We start from the raw sequence: 14,284 nt of genomic DNA on the forward strand, positions 1-14,284 counted from the left end.
TACGGGTGAAATGAGTAGTAAGACTCTCGGGAGATTGAGAGTACTACGTAAGAGTAAAAAGTACAAGTGATAAGAATAAAATGTTGAATCCGTAAGAAGTACGGACCAACAATGTATGAATGCAATGCTTGAATCCGCGAGACGGATTCAAGGAATGAAAGATATGAATGCAATGCTTGAATCCGCGAGACGGATTCAAGGAATGAAAGATACGAATGCAATGCTTGAATCCGCGAGACGGATTCAAGGAATGAAAGATACGAATGTAATGCTTGAATCCGCGAGACAGATTCAAAGAATGAAAGATATGGATGTAATGCTTGAAACCGCGAGACGGATTCAAGGAATGAAGGGCATGAATGCAATGTTCAAATCCGCGAAGCGGACTTAAGGTATAAAAAGGCGAAAACTAGTCTACATAATAACAGTCAATAGTTTGACCATGATTGCGTCAAACAAGTCATATAAGTAAATGTAATGCAAATGAACAAAGGAATGATAAGAAGGAAGATATTCGAATGTGAAGGGATTACATACCAAACAAATAAATGTTCCTTTAGTGATATGATTCAGTTTATGTTTGAACTTCTATATATATATATATATATATATATATATGAATATATTATGCAAATGCGTTTTGTACAAGAATGGTCGATAGGACAAATGGGTCATACGGGTCAGATGGCGATTGCCATTTGAACTCGGTAGCTAATGTTTTGATTGTTAAGTTTTATACTCATAGGTAAGCTTGATGAATAGACGCGCAATGTCACTAATCGGAAAGGAACGATTACCGTAAGGTATGGATAACGAATCAATGGAATTCACTTCCGTCAGGTACGTATAAAAAGGGTTGTAACTGTAGTATGAGGTTATGACTCGACTAGAGAGGGATGCGTCAGAGTAGAATATGTATATACAAACCGTAATGAAAAATGTGAAGTGAACTTCTAAATGTTCGTAATGATCGTCGGGTGGTATTGAACCTGAATGCACATAACTGTGGAAATTCTGATAGAATATAAGAGACGGCAAGTATCGTTAAGAAATGCTAACTTTGATGCTCGGCTTGTTGGTCATGTTCATTTGAACAAAATATTGTAGAAAAGATACGCATGGCATGTATAACAATAGTAACCTTGGAAATAATACTTAGTCTTCGAATTAAGTACGGATAAGTAAATTGAAGAAGGGTGACTTTGATTAAATAATAAGTCTTTGAATGATTATAGTATGCATATGATAATGTATTGACCCCCCCCCCTATGAGTTTAAAGGTAATCAAAAGTAATGATAGAAATGGAATGTTTGGATGGCTCGTGGTGAACAACATGAAAGATAGCATAGGATGTATGAGCAGTATGAAATTAAACCGATTTATTTTGGTTAGTAAATATATGAATGTAATATGCTTAAATAGGATGTTAGAAACAAGCCATAGACTTAGTTTGTATGATTAATAACTGTATACACTTGGAATAAGTTCGATGAATGAAGCGCTAGTAATGGTATGTGCTAGGAGCTAGCATTTTAAAGTGAAGACGACACTAATAAGAGCTCTGGATTAGATTCTGACTTTAATGCGATTATGAAAGTAATTTACTTGATTTGAGAACGGAGGGACAATGCGTACAAAGACGTTTATGAATGAATAAAACTCTTGCCAAGATCTCAAATGCATCCCTGTGGTAGTAAGCATTGTGAATGAAAAGATGAAAAAGTAGGAATAGAACTGGTCCAGTTGGAATGAGAAACCGAAACCTCTTTTAAGGGGGGTAGACTTGTAACGCCCCAAAAATGAAAACTCAATAAAACAAGTGAGGATAAATAACTGTAATGCCCCAAAATCTAATAGTTGATAAATAAGGCATTTACTAGAATTATGTGTGAAATAACTTAACTAGGATTAGTTAACCTAGTTTGTTTTTCTATGTTAGTTACAAGAAGGAAATAAATAAATTATCAAAACTACAAGGGTTGAACTTGTACATTTTAATTAAAGTTTGGTTAAGTAGTGGAAGATCACAAACATCAGACATAAGTCTGATGTTGGTGTCGATGCAAGCCAAGGGCCAAGAAGGGTTTCTCATGATGATGAAATGTTGAAGAATTGAAGCAAAATCCAGCCTTAATTCTCTTGCATGTGTAGAGATTCTACATCAAAAAGCTATATGAAACATGTGGTAAGTTGTAATTTCAGATTTTATGATCTTGTATAAAGTGGGTTTATGTTTAATCCATGAAATTGTGTGAAATTACTCATGAATATGTCTTAGAAGCATCAAATAGGACTTGAATTATGAAGGATTTTAAGTAATTTTGATGATTAAAGTTGAAACCACCATTGATAGTGAAGGTAGTAACATGGGTGAATCACCCATGTTCAAATCATGTGTAAATTTGATTGATTATGTTGTATAAGATGAACTCTTGCAAGTTAGGCGGAATATGGTATGAAGCTAGTTTAATGTTTTGGTTGTGTTGATGATTGGAAGTAAGAACTTTGAAGATTAAGCATGAAATAGTTGTACATTGTGCATTAAATGGTGTATGCACACCAAGTGTTTGATGAAATGTCTAAATGACAACAATATGTAAAAATTGTATGCAAATTGTGGGTAAATAAGTATAGAGGGAAATAATAATATATTTGTTATCAAACTAACACGAAATGTGTATTTAAAATAGAAATCATGTGGAAAAAGTTGATTGTTAGTATGATGAACTTGTACTCTATGCATAAAGATATGGCACTCCTAATGCATTTAGTTGATTATGTAGTTGTGATCGAGGGGTGAAAGTGGTGTCATTGTATGATATGTGGATTTTCTAGTAAGGATAATGTTGGATTCAAGAATAGTACTAAATTAGTTCAACTTGAATGATGTTGTTAGTTTGATGAAATGATTTAGTAAGAAACACGCATTAGAAGGTAGTACCATATGCTAGTTGAAATGTTAATGAAGCCGAATGTGAGATGTAAATTGATATGATCGTTCATATGTATAATTTTGTATGCTAACAAGAATTTGGATGCAACGAAATAAAAGTATAGGGATCATGTCGAGATGGATGGAAGCATAAAGGGCTAATGGGTCATGAGGACATGAGGAAACGAGAGCGAATATGGATGCATAAGGTAAGTGATTTCCATAATCACTTCTTGGTTTGTCTAAGTAATATAATGTTTAATTATTAAGTTCATATGAAGTGGAGGTCAAATCAATAGATTATTTTGATAAATGCATGAGGGGGTCGAATAATTCGTAGATGAATAATAAGCCGAACACGTATAAGTTAAGAAATTCCTTAACTCGGATGTTGGATTTCAATTTCACATGATAGAAGGTTAATTTACAATCATGTAGGAAGAAACGGGAGGTTAAACGGGTAAACGGTTTTAAAGTTACGCAAGTTTTAGCGTAAACGGACGAAACAAAGAAACAGGTGCCTTAAATTACGCCCCAGGCCGGAATTTACGGCCTCCCCTGCATCAGCATCATGTTTGAGGCCGTAAACAGCAGGCAGGCCGTATTTTACTGGGTAGGCCGTAATTTACGTCCCCTGGGGGTTTGGACGGTTTCCTTTTATAAGATTTTGACCGAATGGGTTATACATGCGAATGGATGGAACTTGTTTATAAGTAAGTCTATTATCGGATGGTCATATGCATGACTAGGGAGGTGTGTTAATTTAAGTTAAGTGAATAGGATGGTATGTAGGTATGAATAATTGGAGTCATGGTGAGTTTAGGTCGTATAAACAAGTATGCGTGATGTGTATAGAAGATATATATATATATATATATATATATATATATATATATATGTATGTACATAATTATGCGAAAGGCGTACATAGTGTTGTAGTTAAATAGATTCATATAAATGGTTGGCGTCCTTTTTATGAAGATGTAGTACTTGAATATGTGGAGATTACGGGTTTGCTAACCAAGTTATTATTGAGTATGTTTGAAAGTGCAGGTTTATGAATGTCGGACTTTCGAAGTGTTGATATAGTAATGAAATGATTGAGTGTTGGAAGGATAATCGGGTTGAAGTAACTTAAGCGGTTAGAATATGCTATGGACGTTTTAGTTTATACAATATTTTATGTTTGGTCGTCACCACCTACTAACGGGTTAGTTGTATGAGAATATATGTCATACCCATTTAATTGGGTAATCGAATGCGTAAGAGAAATGAGAGTACGTACATGAATGGAATTAAAATGACGGTTTTATAAGCGAACAAGTATAACGACTAACTTTTTAAAGCTTTGTTGTTGAATGTAGGTAAATCCTCAATTTTGGCGACTTGGAGAATCGGAGCGAGCGTGAGTTCATGTTATGCCATACCAAACGCTTCCGCTAGCTTGTTCAAATGTTTTTGATCCAAAATTTGTTGTATTGGTTTTTTTTAGTAGTATCTTGTTGAACGAATTGTAGAATTGTATCTAGTTTGTTTATGTTTAAAACAGGGGTATGCTCGTTTTATGGACGGGTCATGCCCGATTTTTGTTAAATTATAGTATGATAATATCACATTTAGGAAGATGAAATTTTGGGCGTAACAAGTTGGTATCAGAGCCTAGGTTTGAGGGATTCGAGCAAGAGTATTAGTAGTGCTTAAACTCAAACCGATGGCTCGTGCAAAAGTGTGCTCGCTCCGAGATCGCCAATGAGGTAAAATTTTAAATTTTCGATTAATATAAGTATGTATAGTGTGTTACGGTATAAGTTTTAAGGTTCAAGTAGGTTATGGGTGATAAGGCGTGTAAAATAAGAAGTCCCGGGACCCGTGTAGCTGAAAACGGACCCGGTAAATGGTCGGAACACTCAAAAGAAATTCAGCAGCGTTTCAGCAAACGGGAGGCCGTCGCCGACGGGCTCCTGGCCGTCGCCGACGACCCCCTTAGTCCCGACGCCCTAAGTGTCTGCCGACGGGCAAAAGTGGCCGACGCCACATTCCAGGACCCGTCGCCGAAGGGTGTAAGGCCGTCGCCGACGGCTTGCGGAGTAACAATCTGCTGAAAATTTTATTTTAGTATTATTTTTGCGTTCTGAGTTACCGGGTTGTACGAAGGCCCATTCGAATGTTTATGTAGGGTCCAAATAATGCCTAATAAAATGTATCTAACCACAATTAGTGGTTACGATGGAAAGAAACTTGTAAAGGCCTTTTTTCGTACTTTGAGTTTCTAAATTGTCTAAAAGCTTAATGAATGTTCGTGTAAGATCTATATAAGGCCTAGTATGACATATGTGACCACGATTAGTGGATAAGATAGACGGAATATGCTAATCATTTATTTATATGCTATTTATAATGCCAAGAGCACGCGGGTTATGTGAAGGGTAAGCGCAATTGTTCGGAAGGAATGATCTGTGAATGCGGTCTAGGACCGACATCAAGGCAAGTAATAAAACGAATTGACCCCTGGTACGTATACTCAACGCGTTGATGTATGAAATAGTATAATTATGCAAGTGAAAGAAAAATCTAAATGAATATAACAACGATATGGTAAAGGAGTTTTTAAAATGTAACACGTGCCGAAACTTAATTCTTCGAGCATAATGTGGCGATTACGCGAAGACACGAAACTAGTACGTGGATTGTGTACCTGGCCAGTACACAAGAAACGTATGACGTTCATGAGACCGCGATAATTGTTACATGTATGTCCGTTAGAATTGGGTAGCAGGTGGGCGTACGGGTGAAATGAGTAGTAAGACTCTCGGGAGATTGAGAGTACTACGTAAGAGTAAAAAGTACAAGTGATAAGAACAAAATGTTGAATCCGTAAGAAGTACGGACCAACAATGTATGAATGCAATGCTTGAATCCGCGAGACGGATTCAAGGAATGAAAGATATGAATGCAATGCTTGAATCCGCGAGACGGATTCAAGGAATGAAAGATACGAATGCAATGCTTGAATCCGCGAGACAGATTCAAAGAATGAAAGATATGGATGTAATGCTTGAATCCGCGAGACGGATTCAAGGAATGAAGGGCATGAATGCAATGTTCAAATACGCGAAGCGGACTTAAGGTATAAAAAGGCGAAAACTAGTCTACATAATAACAGTCAATAGTTTGACCATGATTGCGTCAAACAAGTCATATAAGTAAATGTAATGCAAATGAACAAAGGAATGATAAGAAGGAAGATATTCGAATGTGAAGGGATTACATACCAAACAAATAAATGTTCCTTTAGTGATATGATTCAGTTTATGTTTGAACTTCTATATATATATATATATATATATATATATATATATATATATATATATATATATATATATGAATATATTATGCAAATGCGTTTTGTACAAGAATGGTCGATAGGACAAATGGGTCATACGGGTCAGATGGCGATTGCCATTTGAACTCGGTAGCTAATGTTTTGATTGTTAAGTTTTATACTCATAGGTAAGCTTGATGAATAGACGCGCAATGTCACTAATCGGAAAGGAACGATTACCGTAAGGTATGGATAACGAATCAATGGAATTCACTTCCGTCAGGTATGTATAAAAAGGGTTGTAACTGTAGTATGAGGTTATGACTCGACTAGAGAGGGATGCGTCAGAGTAGAATATGTATATACAAACCGTAATGAAAAATGTGAAGTGAACTTCTAAATGTTCGTAATGATCGTCGGGTGGTATTGAACCTGAATGCACATAACTGTGGAAATTCTGATAGAATATAAGAGACGGCAAGTATCGTTAAGAAATGCTAACTTTGATGCTTGGCTTGTTGGTCATGTTCATTTGAACAAAATATTGTAGAAAAGATACGCATGGCATGTATAACAATAGTAACCTTGGAAATAATACTTAGTCTTCGAATTAAGTACGGATAAGTAAATTGAAGTAGGGTGACTTTGATTTAAATAATAAGTCTTTGAATGATTATAGTATGCATATGATAATGTATTGACCCCCCCCCTATGAGTTTAAAGGTAATCAAAAGTAATGATAGAAATGGAATGTTTGGATGGCTCGTGGTGAACAACATGAAAGATAGCATAGGATGTATGAGCAGTATGAAATTAAACCGATTTATTTTGGTTAGTAAATATATGAATGTAATATGCTTAAATAGGATGTTAGAAACAAGCCATAGACTTAGTTTGTATGATTAATAACTGTTTACACTTGGAATAAGTTCGATGAATGAAGCGCTAGTAATGGTATGTGCTAGGAGCTAGCATTATAAAGTGAAGACGACACTAATAAGAGCTCTGGATCAGATTCTAACTTTAATGCGATTATGAAAGTAATTTACTTGATTTGAGAACAGAGGGACAATGCGTACAAAGACGTTTATGAATGAATAAAAATCTTGCCAAGATCTCAAATGCATCCTTGTGGTAGTAAGCATTGTGAATGAAAAGATGAAAAAGTAGGAATAGAACTGGTCCAGTTGGAATGAGAAAGGTTTCGGGGACGAAACCTCTTTTAAGGGGGGTAGACTTGTAACGCCCCAAAAATGAAAACTCAATAAAACAAGTGAGGATAAATAACTGTAATGCCCCAAAATCTAATAGTTGATAAATAAGGCATTTACTAGAATTATGTGTGAAATAACTTAACTAGGATTAGTTAACCTAGTTTGCTTTTCTATGTTAGTTACAAGAAGGAAATAAATAAATTATCAAAACTACAAGGGTTGAACTTGTACATTTTAATTAAAGTTTGGTTAAGTAGTGGAAGATCACAAACATCAGACATAAGTCTGATGTTGGTGTCGATGCAAGCCAAGGGCCAAGAAGGGTTTCTCATGATGATGAAATGTTGAAGAATTGAAGCAAAATCCAGCCTTAATTCTCTTGCATGTGTAGAGATTCTACATCAAAAAGCTATATGAAACATGTGGTAAGTTGTAATTTCAGATTTTATGATCTTGTATAAAGTGGGTTTATGTTTAATCCATGAAATTGTGTGAAATTACTCATGAATATGTGTTAAAAGCATCAAATAGGACTTGAATTATGAAGGATTTTAAGTAATTTTGATGATTAAAGTTGAAACCACCATTGATAGTGAAGGTAGTAACATGGGTGAATCACCCATGTTCAAATCATGTGTAAATTTGATTGATTATGTTGTATAAGATGAACTCTTGCAAGTTAGGCGGAATATGGTATGAAGCTAGTTTAATGTTTTGGTTGTATTGATGATTGGAAGTAAGAACTTTGAAGATTAAGCATGAAATAGTTGTACATTGTGCATTAAATGGTGTATGCACACCAAGTGTTTGATGAAATGTCTAAATGACAACAATATGTAAAAATTGTATGCAAATTGTGGGTAAATAAGTATAGAGGAAATAATTATATATTTGTTATCAAACTAACACGAAATGTGTATTTAAAATAGAAATCATGTGGAAAAAGTTGATTGTTAGTATGATGAACTTGTACTCTATGCATAAAGATATGGCACTCCTAATGCATTTAGTTGATTATGTAGTTGTGATCGAGGGGTGAAAGTGGTGTCATTGTATGATATGTGGATTTTCTAGTAAGGATAATGTTGGGTTCAAGAATAGTACTAAATTAGTTCAACTTGAATGATGTTGTTAGTTTGATGAAATGATTTAGTAAGAAACACGCATTAGAAGGTAGTACCATATGCTAGTTGAAATGTTAATGAAGCCGAATGTGAAATGTAAATTGATATGATCGTTCATATGTATAATTTTGTATGCTAACAAGAATTTGGATACAACGAAATAAAAGTATAGGGATCATGTCGAGATGGATGGAAGCATAAAGGGCTAATGGGTCATGAGGACATGAGGAAACGAGAGCGAATATGGATGCATAAGGTAAGTGATTTCCATAATCACTTCTTGGTTTGTCTAAGTAATATAATGTTTAATTATTAAGTTCATATGAAGTTGAGGTCAAATCAATAGATTATTTTGATAAATGCATGAACGGGTCGAATAATTCGTAGATGAATAATAAGCCGAACACGTATAAGTTAAGAAATTCCTTAACTCGGATGTTGGATTTCAAGTTCACATGATAGAAGGTTAATTTACAATCATGTAGGAAGAAACGGGAGGTTAAACGGGTAAACGGTTTGAAAGTTACGCAAGTTTTAGCGTAAACGGACGAAACAAAGACACAGGTGATGTAAATTACGCCCCAGGCCGGAATTTACGGCCTCCCCTGCATCAGCATCTTGTTTGAGGTCGTAAACAGCAGGCAGGCCATATTTTAGGCCGTATTTTAGGCCGTATTTTACTGGGTAGGCCGTAATTTACGTCCCCTGGGGGTTTGGACGGTTTCCTTTTATAAGATTTTGACCGAATGGGTTATACATGCGAATGGATGGAACTTGTTTACAAGTAAGTCTATTATCGGATGGTCATATGCATGACTAGGGAGGTGTGTTAATTTAAGTTAAGTTAATAAGATGGTATGTAGGTATGAATAATTTGAGTCATGGTGAGTTTAAGTCGTATAAACAAGTATGCGTGATGTGTATAGAAGATATATATATATATATATATATATATATATATATATGTATGTATGTACATAATTATGCGAAAGGCGTACATAGTGTTGTAGTTAAATAGATTCATATAAATGGTTGGCGACCTTTTTATGAAGATGTAGTACTTGAATATGTGGAGATTACGGGTTTGCTAACCAAGTTATTATTGAGTATGTTTGAAAGTGCAGGTTTATGAATGTCGGACTTTCGAAGTGTTGATATAGTAATGAAATGATTGAGTGTTGGAAGGATAATCGGGTTGAAGTAACTTAAGCGGTTAGAATATGCTATGGACGTTTTAGTTTATACAATATTTTATGTTTGGTCGTCACCACCTACTAACGGGTTAGTTGTATGAGAATATATGTCATACCCATTTAATTGGGTAATCGAATGCGTAAGAGAAATGAGAGTACGTACATGAATGGAATTAAAATGACGGTTTTATAAGCGAACAAGTATAACGACTAACTTTTTAAAGCTTTGTTGTTGAATGTAGGTAAATCCTCAATTTTGGCGACTTGGAGAATCGGAGCGAGCGTGAGTTCATGTTATGCCATACCAAACGCTTCCGCTAGCTTGTTCAAATGTTTTTGATCCAAAATTTGTTGTATTGGTTTTTTTTAGTAGTATCTTGTTGAACGAATTGTAGAATTGTATCTAGTTTGTTTATGTTTAAAACAGGGGTATGCTCGTTTTATGGACGGGTCATGCCCGATTTTTGTTAAATTATAGTATGATAATATCACATTTAGGAAGATGAAATTTTGGGCGTAACAGTTTCAAAGCCATAACTATAGGGAATTAGGCAAGACTCGACCTAGTCCGGGTCGAAGTCTTAGAAATAGACCTAGTCTATAGTCTAAGTACCCACAGGCAACTCGTACGAACCCAGTAGGGTTTGTATTGGGCCTACTCGATACTCTGAGTCGAAATTTCTAAAAACTACAACTTTGTGTGAACACCGCATACTACAGCTTCACACGAAGAAGCCTTTTGTGACACTTCGGGTTTTCCCGGACAACCATTTCTGTAATTGGTCAACTTGTATTTATATTTATATATTAGTATTAAATGAAAATCGGTGATTTATCGTTACGTGTTCATTGTTGAGAAAGTGTACGTATATATGTATTTATATATATGTATAAGTGTGTATGTGAGACGAGCCGGAGCTCAAAACCACGACCAACCCGAGACCCGACTCGAGACCGCTTGGTCTCGAGTGAACAGCAAGTGTTGGGCCGGTTAGGGCCTTGCGACCGAGAACCCAATCCGGAAACCCCTAAGCCCACTCGTGACATTATATAAACCAACCCTCCCCTCCCTTAATCATTTTTACAACACACCTCTCACACTCACCCTCCTACTCTCCCCTCATTTCTCCTTCACTAAAACCCTAGCACAACCCCACAACCGGCTGCAAGAACACTTTCGGATCGGCTCAAATTCATCACCCGGGACTCCACCTCATTGCTTTCTTGCACACCCTTTGAGTACACTATAACCGGTTAGTGGTTTGAGCTCTCTTCTAGATGTTCATGTGTTAATAATGTCACTAGGATGAATATATATTATGTGTTACTATGATTCTTGTGTATGGATGATGATTGTTTGCCATGTTTTGTGTGAATCAAAATGTGTGAAATGGATAACCGGTTAGCATGTTTATGTTTCGGAATGTTTAGATAGAAAGGATATTCATGATTGTGGTTGATTAAATATAATATGTCTCGGATTGAATTGTTTACATGTTATATGATGATGGTTATTGATGCTTGTTATCCGGATGATGTTACGAGAAGGATTGGAGGGTTTTTATGCATGATCTCGGGGTTGGGTTGTTGATAAATGGGGTTGATTGTTCATAAGAAATTTCTTGAATGTGTTTGAATATGGTAAGAACATGTATGAATGTCCTTGAAATATTTTGAATATGCCTTGTTTGATCTGTTTTAGACATAATTTAGACAAGAAAACATGTTAGTGGATATAGTACACAATTTGCATGAAAATGCAATTCTATTGGTCAGTACATTGCAGGTTCTAGAAGGTTTGTTGTGCACGTAATCGCGGTTGCGAGTCGTAACCTTTGGTTGCGACTCGAGACCACATCAAGTCTTGTCGAGATCTCCCGGTTGCGAGTCGCAATCAACGCGTATCGAATCCGGTTGCGAGTCGCAACCACTGCTGTCAAGTCGGAACCGCCGGTTGCGAGTCGGAACCTCTGGTTGCGAGTCGTAACCAAAACGTGATGAACCGAGACCTCGGTTGCGAGTCGTAACCTCGGTTGCGAGTCGTAACCACCCTTGTCTCGACTGGGCTATTTTGGTGTTATTGGGCTTTGACTGTTGGGCTTTCTGTTGACTGGACTACGTGTTGTTGCTGCTGATTGTATGTTTAGGACTGGCCCAATAACCCAACTGTTTGTTGTTATGCATGTTATACGTGTTTGCTATATGTGTTGCCATACGTGTTCGCTATGTGTTTATTTGTACCCAACTTGACCCATACTTGGTAACCATGCTAGGACGTGGTGACCAACTTACTTGACCGGGTAAAATAATCTACCGAGCAACCCAAGGTGAGTTCACAACTTAAAAGCATGCGTCCCGGTGGTTTGGGACACGAGACTAAAACAACCCTATCTGTAACACCTCGAAAAATTTCGTCCAATAATGTCTTGACACGTGTCATAAGGTTCCGTTATGTGAAAACATACTTTAGAGGGACTAAAAGTGACAAACGGTGAAAACTATGGAACGTAAGGGTCCAAAGTGTCAACAATGGATAAATAGGCTCTATGATAACCCCACATAATGTTTATAACCTTTAACGGATGGTTCATGGATCATACGACGCGGAAATTTCACAAAAGTGAAGTATTGTAAACTATAGGGGCCAAAAGTGTCAACATGTTTAATTTATACCTCTGAGTGAACTTTTGGCAGACCCGAAGCTTAGTATAGCTAAAATATACTCACTAGAATATGTGGTAAAAATTTCGTGAAGTTTCGTCAATGTATGAGAAAGTTATGGCCAAAACCGTACTTAAGGGACTAAAAGCATCAACGTCGAATTTCAGGGCTTTTCGGTTGAGCGCAAAGTTATCCGAGGATATTACCATGTTGGTAAAAGTCCTAAGGTTCTTAAAAACCAAGTTTGGGGGTTTACGGGTCGAGAAAAGTAGCCGAAACATCGCGTACAAGTCCAGGGGCCAAAGCTGTCAAGTTTAAAACTTGTTTTGGCTGAACCAGGGTCAGGCGACCCGCCTGGTAAAGCCCAAGCGGGCCGCGTGGGGCTGCCAGCGACCAGAAATCGTATTTGGGTGAAATTGGGTCCGAATTTGAGTTGATTACAGTTGTTTTCGCCTCCAAATGCACCAATAAGAAGCCTTGCATGCCTACATCAACAGTAAACCTCAAATATCTGCTTTAAATCCGAATTTGCATCCATTTCTTGAGCATGTTCATAGTAACCAAGTGCTCTCAACATTCAAGAACTTCAAGGCAAGCTTTCTGGAGGTAATCTGATCAACAAGGCCGACTTCTAGTGTTCATTAAACATCTATAGGACCTTTGTAAGCTTTCAATTCGTTCTTTAATCTGTTCTTGTTGTGTTTATTGCTAAAAGTCAAACTGGGTGTTCATAACCTTTGACTTTCTGATTAAACAAATTTCTTTCAGTCATTTCTCGAATTGAAACTTGTTATAGATTGGTATTTATGTGGGAAACAAACCCTCTAAAGGGTACTCTCTGATTCCCACTACATGCATGCTAAATGTCGAGTCAAACATGTTTCTAAAAAGTCAACAGAATTGATTTTCGCAAAAATAAGCTTGAATGTTAATATATTAGACATGAAATCTGATTGATCATCATAAGTAACTTGTATTACATATAAGAATGTGTTTTAATCATCATCAACTCGACAATCTATAGTATAGCCACGAATCGGAACCGAAAGTCTTGTAAAACGATTATTTCGTAGACTATCGATTCGGATTCGTACATGCATGTTCGAGATCTGTATTGGAAAGTATTTTGACTATTTTTATTTTAGTTAAACTTTCTGGAATTTTCCTTGATTGAGTCTATGCTTAGCCTATTCGAATGCATGTTTCCGGTTTATGCATAAAGTTGACTATTTTGCCCTTTTTGATTTAAAACGTGATTTTTGGAAAAGTGAAAGGATGGAAATCTTTATTCCTAATATATGAACTTGCACCGAAAGTTTCGGATCAGTTGGTGGTCCAGATTGTGAGTTATGGCCATTAGCGTAAAACTATATTATAAATTTACATAAACGGTCCTTTTCGCATAGAACCCGTTTCTGGCCACGTTTTGGTACAAAACTTTTTACCAACTGAAGTAATATAATATTCTGGGAATTTTGATGATTTTTAATTAATTTTTGGCTGAACGGATCCTAGATCGCCTAGTCATTTCGGCTTACGTCGGTTTTGACCGTTTTAGCCATAAAATGAGTTTTACACATCCTTTTGACCCGAAACCTTTTTCTACTGATTTTATATGATGAATAAATTATTTTAAGTATTCTGGAAATATAAAAATCTCAGATTTAATTTGAAAACCCGAAAACGCCCTTAAATCGCATATTTAGCGTTTTACGCGCATAGTGAGCGTTATACTTGTTTTAAACATATAAGACCTATACCTACTGATGTGTTTAGCATATTTTCATATAAAAACAGTAAGTATAAGTATATGAACTCAGACTTCCAGTTTTGGCAT

The 14,284-nt window shown here is 36.3% G+C and overlaps 2 long non-coding RNA genes across 4 annotated transcripts; both read left to right on the forward strand.

The window, feature by feature from the left end:
• The first annotated feature begins 1,787 nt into the window (after positions 1–1,787).
• LOC110911031 lies at positions 1,788–4,563 on the forward strand. 2 transcript variants are annotated; one of them, XR_002576666.2, is made up of 3 exons: positions 1,788–2,186; positions 3,054–3,142; positions 4,298–4,563. It is a non-coding gene; the product is annotated as an uncharacterized LOC110911031 (long non-coding RNA). The 2 variants fall into 2 exon arrangements; XR_004871486.1 differs by lacking the exon at positions 4,298–4,563 and adding an exon at positions 3,987–4,259.
• A 3,080-nt stretch (positions 4,564–7,643) lies between these two features.
• Positions 7,644–10,294, forward strand: LOC110902193. Of its 2 annotated transcripts, none has more exons than XR_002571043.2 (3): positions 7,644–7,894; positions 8,761–8,849; positions 10,029–10,294. It is a non-coding gene; the product is annotated as an uncharacterized LOC110902193 (long non-coding RNA). The 2 variants fall into 2 exon arrangements; XR_004871489.1 differs by lacking the exon at positions 10,029–10,294 and adding an exon at positions 9,718–9,990.
• Positions 10,295–14,284: the final 3,990 nt, after the last annotated feature.

This window comes from Helianthus annuus, chromosome 2, assembly GCF_002127325.2.
Source record: "Helianthus annuus cultivar XRQ/B chromosome 2, HanXRQr2.0-SUNRISE, whole genome shotgun sequence".
NCBI classification, from domain to species: domain Eukaryota; kingdom Viridiplantae; phylum Streptophyta; class Magnoliopsida; order Asterales; family Asteraceae; genus Helianthus; species Helianthus annuus.